The sequence below is a fragment of the Oncorhynchus tshawytscha genome, linkage group LG06 (assembly GCF_018296145.1).
Source record: "Oncorhynchus tshawytscha isolate Ot180627B linkage group LG06, Otsh_v2.0, whole genome shotgun sequence".
NCBI classification, from domain to species: domain Eukaryota; kingdom Metazoa; phylum Chordata; class Actinopteri; order Salmoniformes; family Salmonidae; genus Oncorhynchus; species Oncorhynchus tshawytscha.
Genome location: NC_056434.1, coordinates 10,922,393 through 10,938,321, shown reverse-complemented (window position 1 = coordinate 10,938,321; position 15,929 = coordinate 10,922,393).

The following is a 15,929-nucleotide window of genomic DNA, read 5'->3' as shown; positions in this document are numbered from 1 at the left end:
CCATGGCTGACCCTTCACTACTACCATGGCTGACCCTTCACTACTTCCATGGCTGACCCTGTACTACTACCATGGCTGACCCTGTACTACTACCATGGCTGACCCTGTACTACTACCATGGCTGACCCTGTACTACTACCATGGCTGACCCTGTACTACTACCATGGCTGACCCTGTACTACTACCATGGCTGACCCTGTACTACTACCATGGCTGACCCTGTACTACTACCATGGCTGACCCTGTACTACTACCATGGCTGACCCTGTACTACTACCATGGCTGACCCTGTACTACCAAGGCTGACCCTTCACTACTACCATGGCTGACCCTTCACTACTACCATGGCTGACCCTGTACTACCAAGGCTGACCCTTCACTACTACCATGGCTGACCCTTCACTACTACCATGGCTGACCCTTCACTACTACCATGGCTGACCCTTCACTACTACCATGGCTGACCCTTCACTACTTCCATGGCTGACCCTTCACTACTACCATGGCTGACCCTTCACTACTACCATGGCTGACCCTTCACTACTACCATGGCTGACCCTTCACTACTACCATGGCTGACCCTTCACTACTACCATGGCTGACCCTTCACTACTACCATGGCTGACCCTTCACTACTTCCATGGCTGACCCTTCACTACTTCCATGGCTGACCCTTCACTACTACCATGGCTGACCCTTCACTACTTCCATGGCTGACCCTTCACTACTACCATGGCTGACCCTTCACTACTACCATGGCTGACCCTTCACTACTTCCATGGCTGACCACTACTACCATGGCTGACCCTTCACTACTTCCATGGCTGACCCTTCACTACTACCATGGCTGACCCTTCACTACTACCATGGATGACCCTTCACTACTTCCATGGCTGACCCTTCACTACTACCATGGCTGACCCTTCACTACTACCATGGCTGACCCTTCACTACTTCCATGGCTGACCCTTCACTACTACCATGGCTGACCCTTCACTACTTCCATGGCTGACCCTTCACTACTACCATGGCTGACCCTTCACTACTACCATGGCTGACCCTTCACTACTACCATGGCTGACCCTTCACTACTACCATGGCTGACCCTTCACTACTTCCATGGCTGACCACTACTACCATGGCTGACCCTTCACTACTTCCATGGCTGACCCTTCACTACTACCATGGCTGACCCTTCACTACTACCATGGATGACCCTTCACTACTTCCATGGCTGACCCTTCACTACTACCATGGCTGACCCTTCACTACTTCCATGGCTGACCCTTCACTACTACCATGGCTGACCCTTCACTACTACCATGGCTGACCCTTCACTACTACCATGGCTGACCCAGTACTACTACCATGGCTAACCCTTCACTACTTCCATGGCTGACCCTTCACTACTACCATGGCTGACCCTTCACTACTTCCATGGCTGACCCTTCACTACTTCCATGGCTGACCCTTCACTACTTCCATGGCTGACCCTGTACTACTACCATGGCTGACCCTTCACTACTACCATGGCTGACCCTTCACTACTACCATGGCTGACCCTTCACTACTACCATGGCTGACCCTTCACTACTTCCATGGCTGACCCTTCACTACTTCCATGGCTGACCCTTCACTACTTCCATGGCTGACCCTGTACTACTACCATGGCTGACCCTTCACTACTACCATGGCTGACCCTTCACTACTACCATGGCTGACCCAGTACTACTACCATGGCTGACCCTTCACTACTTCCATGGCTGACCCTTCACTACTACCATGGCTGACCCAGTACTACTTCCATGGCTGACCCTGTACTACTACCATGGCTGACCCTTCACTACTACCATGGCTGACCCAGTACTACTTCCATGGCTGACCCTTCACTACTACCATGGCTGACCCTGTACTACTTCCATGGCTGACCCTTCACTACTACCATGGCTGACCCTTCACTACTACCATGGCTGACCCTTCACTACTCCCATGGCTGACCCTTCACTACTACCTTGGCTGACCCTTCACTACTACCATGGCTGACCCTTCACTACTACCATGGCTGACCCTTCACTACTTCCATGGCTGACCCTTCACTACTACCATGGCTGACCCTTCACTACTTCCATGGCTGACCCTTCACTACTACCATGGCTGACCCAGTACTACTACCATGGCTGACCCAGTACTACTACCATGGCTGACCCAGTACTACCACGTAGACGGCGATATAGATTTCATTGTTTTTCATTTGTTTTATTACTTTTATCACACTTTTTATTTTAATCGATCGACCCCTAGAACACCTCCCGTAAACCAGGGTTTCACGAAGCAGGACCGCGTTTGGATAACCTTTACTATAGACCACCTCCTGCAGGAATACAGTTTGTGCAGCAAGTGAAAGCACAGAGCCTACTGTCTTTGGTGATTACCTGTAGTCCAATGGCGGAAAATTCAATAGAGGCTCGTCGGTTTATCTGTGTTCCGCTGAAAACTTTGTGTTCTGGCTATTGGGATCAAATTCATAGTGCGGTTTCATAATGTATATTGGAAGGTCAACGGTCCCAGATTAAAAATGAAAAACATTTTTAAAGAGGGAAACACGTAGGAGGACTATCCATTGCTAACTTTAGATCGTATTGCCAGGTGTTTCCCAGGCGTTAGCGTTTCCCCACATCCTCAATTGGTTTAGACATGATTATTCTGCCCCCTGGCTGAGTATAGAGAGAAATAAGGTGTCTCTTATTGCCCTGGAAGAGGTGGTCTCCACTGATATATATCCCTTAACCAATGTAATATGGTGTCTCTTATTGCCCTGGAAGAGGTGGTCTCCACTGATATCCCTTAACCAATGTAATATGGTGTCTCTTATTGCCCTGGAAGAGGTGGTCTCCACTGATATCCCTTAACCAATGTAATATGGTGTCTCTTATTGTCCTGGAAGAGGTGGTCTCCACTGATATCCCTTAACCAATGTAATATGGTGTCTCTTATTGTCCTGGAAGAGGTGGTCTCCACTGATATCCCTTAACCAATGTAATATGGTGTCTCTTATTGTCCTGGAAGAGGTGGTCTCCACTGATATCCCTTAACCAATGTAATATGGTGTCTCTTATTGTCCTGGAAGAGGTGGTCTCCACTGATATCCCTTAACCAATGTAATATGGTGTCTCTTATTGTCCTGGAAGAGGTGGTCTCCACTGATATCCCTTAACCAATGTAATATGGTGTCTCTTATTGTCCTGGAAGAGGTGGTCTCCACTGATATCCCTTAACCAATGTAATATGGTGTCTCTTATTGTCCTGGAAGAGGTGGTCTCCACTGATATCCCTTAACCAATGTAATATGGTTTCTCTTATTGTCCTGGAAGAGGTGGTCTCCACTGATATCCCTTAACCAATGTAATATGGTGTCTCTTATTGTCCTGGAAGAGGTGGTCTCCACTGATATCCCTTAACCAATGTAATATGGTGTCTCTTATTGTCCTGGAAGAGGTGGTCTCCACTGATATCCCTTAACCAATGTAATATGGTGTCTCTTATTGTCCTGGAAGAGGTGGTCTCTACTGATATCCCTTAACCAATGTAATATGGTGTCTCTTATTGTCCTGGAAGAGGTGGTCTCCACTGATATCCCTTAACCAATGTAATATGGTGTCTCTTATTGTCCTGGAAGAGGTGGTCTCCACTGATATCCCTTAACCAATGTAAACTACGCTTTGGTCCTATTATTGCTCACACAATTTCTATTTTTAAAAAATGGCATGCCCATACTTTGATATGTCATAGTAACGCCTTGCGATGGAGATGGCGGCCTTTTGCCCCCCCATGTTTAAAAACCATCTATGCTGTTGTGCCTTGCAAAGTAGGCACAACGACACGGCGGTTGGAACACAAAATCTCAAATGTGGTCTCGTCAGACCAAAGTACAGATTTCCACCTTTCTAAATGTACATTGCTCGTGTTTCTTGGCCCAAGCAAGTCTCTCCTTCTTATTGGTGTCCTTTAGTAGTGTTTTTTTGTTGCAGCAATTCGACCATGAATGTCACGCTGTGTAATGATAGGAGACAAGCGCAGGATTACATGATCGGGGTTTTATTTTCTCCATCCAAACAAAAGAGCGAGGTGTAAACCTCTAAATAGTACACGGGATGAGACCCGTACAGAAGTGCACAATAACACGGAAGCCGAGACAATAGCACAGGTGCTCACAAGACCAACGGACATGATGACAATGTGCACTTTTTTTTATTTTACCTTTATTTAACTAGGCAAGTCAGTTAAGAACAAATTCTTATTTTCAATGACATCCTAGGAACAGTGGGTTAACTGCCTGTTCAGGGACAGAACGACAGATTCGTACCTTGTCAGCTCGGGGATTTGAACTTACAACCTTCCAGTTACTAGTCCAACGCTCTAACCACTAGGCTACCCTGCCGCCCCACATACTAATCAGGGAAAATGGGAACCAGGTGTGCGTAATGAGACGACAGTCAGGGGTTGGTGGTGACGAATCCAGTTCAGTGACGCCTAGAAGGCCGGTGACGCAGACCTCCGGAGCTGGTGAACGGAATGAGCAGCAGTACCATGGGGATCCGTGACAAAGAAGGCCTGATTCACACAGTCTCCTCTGAACAGTTGATGTTGAGGTGTCTGTTACTTGAACTCTCTGAAGCATTTATCTGGGCTGCAATCTGAAGTGCAGTTGACTCTAATGAACTTATCCTCTGCAGCAGAGGTAACTCTGGGTCTTCCTTTCCTGTGGCGGTCCTCATAAGAGCCAGTTTCATCATAGTGCTTGATGGTTTTTGCGACTGCACTTGAAGAAACCTTCAAAGTTCTTGAAATTTTCCAGATTGACTGACCTTCATGTCTTAAAGTAATGATAGTCTGTCGTTTCTCTTTGCTTATTTGAGCTGTTCTTGCCATAATATGGACTTGGTATTTTACCAAATAGGGCTATCCTCTGTATTCCACCTATACCATGTCATAACACAACTGATTGGCTGAAACGCATTAAGTGTTATTTAATAGTTTTGATGTCTTCAATATTATTCTACAATGTAGAAAATAGTCAAATAAAGAAAACTCCTGGAAATGAATAGGTGTGTCCAAACCTTTGACTGGCACTGCATGTATTTTATATTATTTATTATTTATTTACTTCCTACGGCAATCAAAAGCTGCAGTCTTCTCTATAGAAATATTCTATATAGACCTGTATTTAGTCTACTGTAGGCCTAAGTTACATTGTTTTATATGCAGATGTGACCAAAGTGAAGATTTGACTAGGAAATGGAGCTCAGCAGTTGCAGGCCAATAATATCTAAAGTGACCTCTCTTGCCCAACACCAGCCAGAGCGATATGAGACTAGTTGGTGCTTAGCCTCAAGGGTTTGTTCCTCATGTGGGGGAAAGGGAATTATTGCTTCCTGTTTCCCCAGGCTAGTTCTTTGGAGATTTTTTGTTGTTGTTTCATGTGATCAATTTCAGATTGAATGTCTTTTGAAGTATCTCTGAGAAAAGACGAGACCAGAGTAATATATTTAGACTGAATATTGAACGGTTATTGGAGGTCTTTCTTGCCCCTCAGATGTGTTAATTTATATAAACTTTTCAACAAGCATGGCGCTTGCTTAATAACGTGATGTTATCGTTTCAGGGACACTGACGAGAAATGTATTTCGTGTAGAGGTTATTAAAGGACATGGAGGGCCGCACTCGGTAGTCATTTCCATCTACCCTGCTAAACAATTGATTGTGAATGCTTTTCCTCCTCACGCTAATGTAAACACGAGCGCTGGTATTATTGCTGATCTTCGCACGTCATTTGTTGGGAATGTAGGCCGAATGCATAAACAATGTGGTGTTCCTATTAGATGAGACTTGCTGTGTAGAGCTGGATTTATGAAGATTATTATTAGCATGTGTGGTTGGTACATAAATCTGCTCATGGCAGTCCCCTGAGATGTGACTCATATAGAGCTGTTTTTGTTAATGGAACATGCATGTTATGATCTTACAAGATGCTATGCTGCCTGTATGTAGCCTAGCGGTTAAGAGCATTTGGTCAGTAACCGGAAGGTTGCTGGTTCAAATCCCCAACCTGACTATGGGGGAAAATCTGGTGATGTGCCACTTAACCCTAAGTGCAAGGCACTTAACCCTGATTGCTGCTGGAAATGTCAAATGTACAAGTACTGTATGTTCATTCTCATCACAACAATGTGTACAGTTTTACTGGAATCACGATTGCATGCTGCCCTTGTGTGTGGACGATGAAAAGACTAGCTTTTCAAAGTGATGCACATGGCAACCATAACTGTGTGTGTTGGTGGGGGGGGGGGATGTAAAAGATGGAGGTGGCAAATACCAAAACAAAAACCTTGCACCTGGCTTGTTACCCCCTACACCAGTGATCACCAACCTTTTCCTGGTCAAGATCACTTTCTGAGTAAAAAATGCAAGCCAAGATCTATCGCTCAGATTTGTCTTTTTACATGACTTCAGAAACGTAACCCTTTGCAACGTTAACTTATTAAAAACAGTACTGTAGCAATGAGGTTTGTGCAGTAGGCTATAAGCCCAATACATTATCACTGCATATTGGCTTGAATTGCCCTGCCAAAGCATTGTTATTCAGAGCATTCCAAAAAATGAGGCTATATGATCACACCGGTAATATATAAGTTTGTATTGTTTGTGAGGCACAGCTACATTTTTTAAATAATGTGCTTTTTATTTTACTGGGCTGATGGTGCCTGCATCTGATGGTCAGTCTCAGCGGAGGGAGATGGCAGCAGACGGATGCACCCGTTTACATCGTGACGTCTTTCATTACGTCCTAAGTCATCTTCACGGAGTCGCCCTGCTACTGAATGGACACGTGTAGTGTTCGTAATGAGAGTGCGCTTCCATTTCTTTTGTGGCGACGTGCCTCTCTAAACACCAGCTCTTCTCGTTCTGTCCGTAAAAGACAAAGAAACATGTCCGACGAAGGAAACCTTTGACACAACAGAAGAATCTCTGCCTGAAGCTATCGCTAAGTATGGAAACATAGCAAAAGTTGATGTCATCAGGGACAAAGGAACGGGAAGGTCTCATGGGTTCTGCTTCGTAAAGTACGATAATGCTGAGGATGCGAAGGATGCATTGGATGGCATGAACGGCAAGTCAGTTGACGGCAGAACAATTCATGTGGACGAGGCAGGCAAGGAGGCGGAGGTGGTGCATTCAGAGGGTCCAGAGGCGGTGGTGGAGGATATGGTGGTGGTGGTGGTGACAGGGGTTATGGTGAGAGGAGCTGTGGCGGCGGAGACCGGAGCTATGGAAGTGGCGGCGGAGACCAGAGCTATGGAAGTGGCGGCGGAGACCAGAGCTATGGAAGTGGCGGCGGAGACCGGAGCTATGGAAGTGGTGGTGGAGACCGGAGCTATGGAAGTGGCGGCGGAGACCGGAGCTATGGAAGTGGCGGCGGAGACCAGAGCTATGGAAGTGGCGGCGGAGACCAGAGCTATGGAAGTGGCGGCGGAGACCAGAGCTATGGAAGTGGCGGCGGAGACCAGAGCTATGGAAGTGGCGGCGGAGACCAGAGCTATGGAAGTGGCGGCGGAGACCAGAGCTATGGAAGTGGCGGCGGAGACCAGAGCTATGGAAGTGGCGGCGGAGACCAGAGCTATGGAAGTGGCGGCGGAGACCAGAGCTATGGAAGTGGCGGCGGAGACCAGAGCTATGGAAGTGGCGGCGGAGACCAGAGCTATGGAAGTGGCGGCGGAGACCAGAGCTATGGAAGTGGCGGCGGAGACCAGAGCTATGGAAGTGGCGGCGGAGACCAGAGCTATGGAAGTGGCGGCGGAGACCAGAGCTATGGAAGTGGCGGCGGCTAGACCAGAGCTATGGAAGTGGCGGCGGAGACCAGAGCTATGGAAGTGGCGGGAGACCAGAGCTATGGAAGTGGCGGCGGAGACCAGAGCTATGGAAGTGGCGGCGGAGACCAGAGCTATGGAAGTGGCGGCGGAGACCAGAGCTATGGAAGTGGCGGCGGAGACCAGAGCTATGGAAGTGGCGGCGGAGACCAGAGCTATGGAAGTGGCGGCGGAGACCAGAGCTATGGAAGTGGCGGCGGAGACCAGAGCTATGGAAGTGGCGGCGGAGACCAGAGCTATGGAAGTGGCGGAGGAGACCAGAGCTATGGAAGTGGCGGCGGAGACCAGAGCTATGGAAGTGGCGGCGGAGACCAGAGCTATGGAAGTGGCGGCGGAGACCAGAGCTATGGAAGTGGCGGCGGAGACCAGAGCTATGGAAGTGGCGGCGGAGACCAGAGCTATGGAAGTGGCGGCGGAGACCAGAGCTATGGAAGTGGCGGCGGAGACCAGAGCTATGGAAGTGGCGGCGGAGACCAGAGCTATGGAAGTGGCGGCGGAGACCAGAGCTATGGAAGTGGCGGCGGAGACCAGAGCTATGGAAGTGGCGGCGGAGACCAGAGCTATGGAAGTGGCGGCGGAGACCAGAGCTATGGAAGTGGCGGCGGAGACCAGAGCTATGGAAGTGGCGGCGGAGACCAGAGCTATGGAAGTGGCGGCGGAGACCAGAGCTATGGAAGTGGCGGCGGAGACCAGAGCTATGGAAGTGGCGGCGGAGACCAGAGCTATGGAAGTGGCGGCGGAGACCAGAGCTATGGAAGTGGCGGCGGAGACCAGAGCTATGGAAGTGGCGGCGGAGACCAGAGCTATGGAAGTGGCGGCGGAGACCAGAGCTATGGAAGTGGCGGAGGAGACCAGAGCTATGGAAGTGGCGGAGGAGACCAGAGCTATGGAAGTGGCGGCGGAGACCAGAGCTATGGAAGTGGCGGCGGAGACCAGAGCTATGGAAGTGGCGGCGGAGACCAGAGCTATGGAAGTGGCGGCGGAGACCAGAGCTATGGAAGTGGCGGCGGAGACCAGAGCTATGGAAGTGGCGGCGGAGACCAGAGCTATGGAAGTGGCGGCGGAGACCAGAGCTATGGAAGTGGCGGCGGAGACCAGAGCTATGGAAGTGGCGGCGGAGACCAGAGCTATGGAAGTGGCGGCGGAGACCAGAGCTATGGAAGTGGCGGCGGAGACCAGAGCTATGGAAGTGGCGGCGGAGACCAGAGCTATGGAAGTGGCGGCGGAGACCAGAGCTATGGAAGTGGCGGCGGAGACCAGAGCTATGGAAGTGGCGGCGGAGACCAGAGCTATGGAAGTGGCGGCGGAGACCAGAGCTATGGAAGTGGCGGCGGAGACCAGAGCTATGGAAGTGGCGGCGGAGACCAGAGCTATGGAAGTGGCGGCGGAGACCAGAGCTATGGAAGTGGCGGCGGAGACCAGAGCTATGGAAGTGGCGGCGGAGACCAGAGCTATGGAAGTGGCGGCGGAGACCAGAGCTATGGAAGTGGTGGTGGATACAGGAGTGGCGGTGGCGGAGGATACAGGGACAATAGTTAGGGGCCAGGGAGGCTAAGGGGATCGCTCTGAGACAGCTACGACAGTTATGCTGCTCATGAGTAAAAATCTGCCCCCTGATTCAAGATCATCCCTTGGCTGGCTGTATTTAAAAAGATGCGCTCCTCTCAAGAAATTTGTCCACGTGTTGACCTGATGATTTTTTGTAGTCCTATTCTGTGTTTAAGTAGCTCGAGCGTCTTTAAATTTAGCCATTGGGTTTCGGGCCATTCATTTCCAAACCATGTTTAATAGAAGTTCCAGTTGGAGATGTTCTCTAAAGGATGCATCTCTATTTGCTCTTATGGCATTTCAATTGATAAAGCATAATGTCTGACTTGTTGGTGCTGCAAATTTAGTGAACTCAAATATTGCTTCACATGGCTGTTTTTGAATAACAGCCTCAGTAACTTTCTACGCCCTGTTCCTATCCAGCACTGTCTGACATCATTTGAATCCTAAATATTAATATTGGGGATATCAATGGGGCTTGTTAACTTCCTGTTTTTGTTTTAAACGACAATGTCCGACCTACCTCCTGCCAAGTTTTAAAAAAGTAGAAAAAATATTCCACTTAGATGCTTTTGAAAACTGGCCGGGAAATGCTTTTTGGATTTTATGAATTGCATTCCTTGTGTTGCTAGGCAGCAATGCCTTCACCCATACCCTTGAGGTTCTTGATATAGCCGACTGTCCTGTGTTAAGTTTCCAAAAAGAGTGAATTCCTTTAAGGCTGGTGACACTGCACGCCTGAAGTGGCCGGCTGTTCATGAAGTTGCAAATTGCAGTGGGCTACAGTCTGCCCATGGTGTTTTGCTCTGCTCAGAAGCCTGCATTTTAAATGTGCTTGTTATAATGGACTTAACTTAAAGAGAACAACAACAAAAAAACAATTCATACTGTTACTACTCTTCCCCAATATTCCACCTGGGAATGATTTTGTACCTTCTGTTCTTTGTATCATCAACATTGAAGATTACTTTTTTTTGTGTCAATTTTGGCTTCATGGAGCCCATTAAAACGATTTGTTGAAAAAAAAAATGGAAAAAAAGTGTAGTGTTCGTAATGCAAGATGGAGGAGCCTGTCTCTCATCAGTGATCGCATTTATTTTGGGGAAATTGCATATGACTTTTTCATTCAAGACAGGATAAATATACCTGTTTCAGGTGATAATAAAACATGTTTTGTTTAGTTACTTTTTCTCTAACTTTATAACAAGTCAAGCTAGTTTGCACTGCAGAGCAGCTAGCTAGTTCAAAACTAGGCTATGTTGAAGATACCATTGTAGCTAGCAATCACCTAATAATTATCATAAAAAATAAACGTTATTACCATCATACTAACCTTAAACAGGAGGCAAAAGTCATAATATAATTGTCTTAAAAGCCAATGTGTATTATTTAACATTACTATTAAAATAGGTTTGTCGGAGGACACATGACTCGACCTTCGCCACCCGAGCCCGTTGGGGAGTTGCAGCTATGAGACAAGATTGAAATTGAGGAGAAAAAGTGGGTAAAAATCAACATCAACAAAAATTGTACTGGCTTATAGGAATGGATAATTGTTTAGTAGCTATCCCATAAAGCCATCACCTAAAACCACGTATTTTCATCTAATGTTGTTTGGAAACTTCCTGTTCTTCGATAGACTCTGGTTGGACTGAACACGACGCAAAGTTAGAAAAATGTCTTAAGTATGAAGTGTCCATCTCGCAATGGAGCCGTCAACTGCAAGGGGCGTTGCGAGGAATGCTTATGGGTCATGTGAAGGAAGATTGAGGGTCCACCTCTCAACATTCCTCCTCTCTCCCTTTCTTCCACTGACACCTTCCAGCTAATGGCAAAACTGTAGTCACACCGCACTAATAATAACAACGCAAGCCTATCGATGCTCTTTCCTACTCATTCATTACAGCTGCAGTGCTGGTTGTGGAGTGAGTGGAAGTAGGAAGAACAAACATTGTTTTTTAAAAATTTTTGAATAAAAAGTGTTAAGTAAGAACTTAATCATGAACTCACTCATAACTGCAGCTCTTTGCTGTATTCGTTGACTGTCTCTTTCTAGTCATGGTTTTAAAAGTTTTGAAATCTGTGTCAATTTTGCTGTAGCTTTCTTTTACTCATGCTATGTTACTGCAGACACGGTAATCTGAGCCATCCGATTGGCTAGCGGTAGGCCTATAGTATACTTGATTTGCTCTCTGGGCCTGCTGGAAAGACCGAGTTTGTACCTTCAGGTGCATGAAATGGTTCAACATGGGAACACTTCGCCTACCTGGCGCGCAGGGCAGCTGAGTCGGGTGCACCTACCGCCAACAGCGGGAGAAGAATACAAATAAATACCAATGCAAGGCTTTATCATTGGGTTTTTTACAGAAATGTTTAGTGATGACTAGGAATACATTCTAAATCGAGCAACCGGTTGGTGACCACTACCCTACACACTTTAGGGCAGGGATTATCAACTAGATTCAGCTGCGGGACAAATGATTTTTTATTAAGCGGATGGTCAGGGGGCTAGAACATAATTCCAAATCATTTGTAGACTGCAAATTGACCACAAGAAGCCCAAACAGATATAACATTTGACTGAACCATAATCATTTCAAACCCTGCTTACATTCTAAGTATACGATCACATATCTCTCTCATGTGTGGGAATACTTTGGAACACATTTCTACAATTTACATCACTTGGAGCTGAAATAAAAAATGTTTTTAATGATCTATACCCTCTAAAGCAGGATTCGCGGGGAACCTCGGTTTAGGAGGTATGAAGACATTTTTTTTGTTTACCATCAAACGTCATGTTGAAGTGATGCGCTCTCATCCCGACATCAAAAAGCTCTGTAGCAGGATAGCTAACACTAGGGAGGGACCTTGACAAACTCAACAGTGTGTGAGTGAGTCATGACCATGAAAACACGCAAGACTGGTGCCTATATCTATGTTAAAACACTATATTATTCTTCTGGCTTTATCGAGCTTTATTTGTGATATTTTACCTTGCCTCACTGGCTTGCTAGGTAATCAATCTTCTGATGATGTATGTGATGTTGTAGAAGATAACCATCTGATCACGTGTTTGTTAACTTGCCCAAGCTGCATTTGAAGTTGCAGGTGATTGTATCTACTGCTAGGTAAACAAATAGGTTTCTAATGATGAACTGAGCTCGCTACTTTTCATGATGCATACTGGAAATGGGTCTATATGACAGAGGGGAGGGTGTATGGTCTTTGTTTAGATATTATGATATTTTCTGTGTCTCACCCCATCAGTCTCTGTGCTAATCATGTCGAGCTAAATCGGAAGCCTTTGGTCTGTGCCAAATCCTCATTATCGTCCTAGTGTTGAAGTGTAAATGAATGTGAATAGGAATCGCAACTGCAGTGGGGATCAGAAACCTGATGAAAATGCTAGTGCAGGGACTGTTGTATTTCTCCTCTCCACCACATCTAGCCCTGCGACCAAAGGATTTTTTTTTGCCCTGATCTTTTGAAGCCTTTGTCTGGCTGGAAGGTTGTTTTCCCCGTACTGCCCTGCTCATCTGGCATTACACAGAAAGAAACTTGTTTTGAAGTTGCCAGATGAAAAGCTGGCCGACTGTCAAAGGTGCCGAAGTCTCCACTGTGCAGAGTGACCTCTCTCTCTGACAGGCAGGGGATGATGGGGGTTGTAGGGGGTTAGGGGGATTGTAGTTGTTTCATGTGAGCCAAGTCTAATTATAGCTGGTGTACGGAGGGGGTCTAATTATAGTTGGTATACTGGAGGTGTGTGTGTGTGTGTGTGTGTGTGTGTGTGTGTGGGGGGCTCTAATTATAGCTGGTATACTGGAGGTGGGGGGTCTTATTATAGCTGGTATACTGGGGGTGGGGGGTCTAATTATAGGTGGTATACTGGGGGTGGGGGGTCTAATTATAGCTGGTGTACTGGGGGTGGGGGGGTCTAATTATAGCTGGTATACTGGGGGTGGGGGGGGGGTCTAATTATAGCTGGTGTACTGGGGGGTCTAATTATAGCTGGTATACTGGGGGGTCTAATTATAGCTGGTATACTGGAGGTGGGGGGTCTAATTATAGCTGGTATACTGGAGGTGGGGGGTCTAATTATAGCTGGTATACTGGAGGTGGGGGGCTAATTATAGCTGGTATACTGGTGGTGGGGGGTCTAATTATAGCTGGTATACTGGGGGTGGGGGGTCTAATTATAGCTGGTGTACTGGGGGTGGGGTCTAATTATAGCTGGTGTACTGAGGGGGTCTAATTATAGCTGGTGTACTGAGGGGGTCTAATTATAGCTGATGTACTGAGGGGGTCTAATTATAGCTGGTGTACTGAGGGGTCTAATTGTAGCTTGTGTTGAGGGGTCGAATTACAGCTTATTATTATTATATCATGGCTATAGAAGCTTCTGGTACGCTAATTGAGATAATTTGAGTCAATTGGAGGTGTACCTGTGGATGTAGATACTTTTGTACTTGTTTCCTCCAACATCTTCACAAGGTCCTTTGTTGTTGTTCTGGGATTGATTTGCACTTTTCGCACAAAGGACGTTCATCTCTAGGAGACAGAACGCATTTCCTCCCTGAGCAGTGTCACTGCTGCGTGGTCCCATGGTGTTTATACTTGCGTACTTTTGTTTGTACAGATGAACGTGGTAACTTCAGGCATTTGGAAAATCCCAAGAATGAACCATGCTTGTGGAGGTCTACAAATTTTCTTCTGATATCTTTTGATTTTCCCATGATGTCAAGCAAAGAGGCACTGAGTTTGAAAGTAGGCCTTGAAATACATCCGCAGGTACACTTCCAATTGACTCAAATGATGTCAATTAGCCCATAGGATGCTTCTAAAGCCATGACATAATTTTCTGGAATTTTCCAAGCTGTTTAAAGGCACAGTCAACTTAGTGTATGTAAACTTCTGACCCACTGGAATTGTGATACAGTGAATTATAAGTGAAATAATCTGTCTGTAAACAATTGTTGGAAAAATGACTTGTGTCATGCACAAAGTAGATGCCCTAACCGACTTGCCAAAACTATAGTTTGTTAACATTAATATTATGTTTGGGGTTTTAGGCTGGGTTTCTGTACAGCACTTTGAGATATCAGCTGATGTAAGAAGGGCTATATAAATATATTTGATTTGATTTGATTAACAATACATTTGTGGAGTGGTTGAAAAACTTGTTTTAATGACTCCAACCTAAGTGTATGTAAACTTCAACTGTAACTTCAGTGTGGTCATTGTATGGTAGGTGACCTTTTTCTGTGCAGTGATCAGAGGTCATACCTGTTTAGCTTGACTTTATCTAGACCTGACAGTCAATCATTTATTCAGTTAAAAAAAATAAGTACTTAAGTTTGAATGCTTTCAACGTTTTTATATATTTAATATTTGCTTTGGTGAGGCAAGTTTCCAGCTGAGATGGGGGACAGACATCCGTGCAGCTTCTAGCCCGGTGAGCCTCCGCAATTCAGAGTTGTCTTTCTCCCTGCCTGTGATTTTCCTAGACAGACAGTGCCATCAGTCATTCTGGGTTGCTCCTGGAAAGGGCAGAATCACCCAATAAAAGGGCCCAACTAAACACACTTGTAACACACAACACATACAGTAAATCAAATATTTTGCTGACCTTCTCCTCTCCAAAGTTTTTGATATACAGGTTTGTATTAGGGTGACTAAATCAATGGAGGCCAGAGAGAAAAAGTGGTCAAAATAAGGAAAATTGCAGTGTGTTGTGTCAGCTAAACTGGATTCTGATCAAGAATAAAAGGCTACCTGACAGGCTCACTTTCCCGTTGAACTCGTCATCTTTATTCTCGAATCCGTAGGTCATAAAACAATATAGGTATCGATTTTGAGACGTGACATGTAGTATTTTCATATATTGGATACACTCCATATTAATGTGAAATTCCTGTTATGCTAAGAAGATTTCTCCCAAAGACAAGCATATCTCTGTGAAATGTCACAAGAGCACTGAGCTGAATTTACATTTAATTCAGTTGGTGTCATGCTAATTTAGCTTTTTGCGACCCGCAGAAACCGCTTCGAAGGCAATATGTAAAATCTTCAAATGTAGCTGCACCGCTGTCAACAGAACTCGGTGCATATCAGATGTGTTAGGTTATACAATCCGACTTCAGTTATAATGTTAATGACATGTCCGAGAAAGACCCCCACTGAACCATTCAGAACATGAAGAATCCTATTTGTCTTGGTCAAAATGTATTTTTTTTAACATAAGGAAGTGACATTTCATCACCTAAGCGCAGAGTGGATGGACATCCTAATAGATGTAACCAACGATGTTCCTACTTGTGGATACCACGTGATGTGCTTTCCCTTTGGCCACCTCCAAGATCAACGTCTCCAGACTCAGCATCTGCTTTCTGCTTAACGTTGACATAAGCGTATCCCAGGGGTCAGGGGTCGATGTGTGGCTGAGTCCCTGCAAAC